This window comes from Penaeus monodon, chromosome 27 (genome assembly GCF_015228065.2).
Source record: "Penaeus monodon isolate SGIC_2016 chromosome 27, NSTDA_Pmon_1, whole genome shotgun sequence".
In the NCBI taxonomy this organism is placed as follows: Eukaryota; Metazoa; Arthropoda; class Malacostraca; order Decapoda; family Penaeidae; genus Penaeus; species Penaeus monodon.
The window spans coordinates 18,082,271-18,082,576 of NC_051412.1; positions in this window are offsets into that span (position 1 = coordinate 18,082,271).

Sequence of the window (306 nt, forward strand, 5' to 3'; positions counted from 1 at the left end):
GTAAATGTACAATCTTATATGCGATTCTCCCTACGTATGCTCGTGCCAGTGCCCCCGAGTGTGTGTCCATGCATGTGTGTGCATGACGACAGAATTACAGGACAGACTGACAATCCACTCCTGCCTGGGTGGATGAAGTGAAGTCTGGAGAAGCAGGAACACAATCACCGGCGGGTAATGAGAGATGCTACCCTCATCTCCTTCTCCTCTTCAAAGCTACGTGAAATCGCTTTTTCTTTTAAAATACAGCTTCATGGTGAAGGTATTTGGGCCATGCATCGTACAGCATTTTGATCTTGGTTTTCT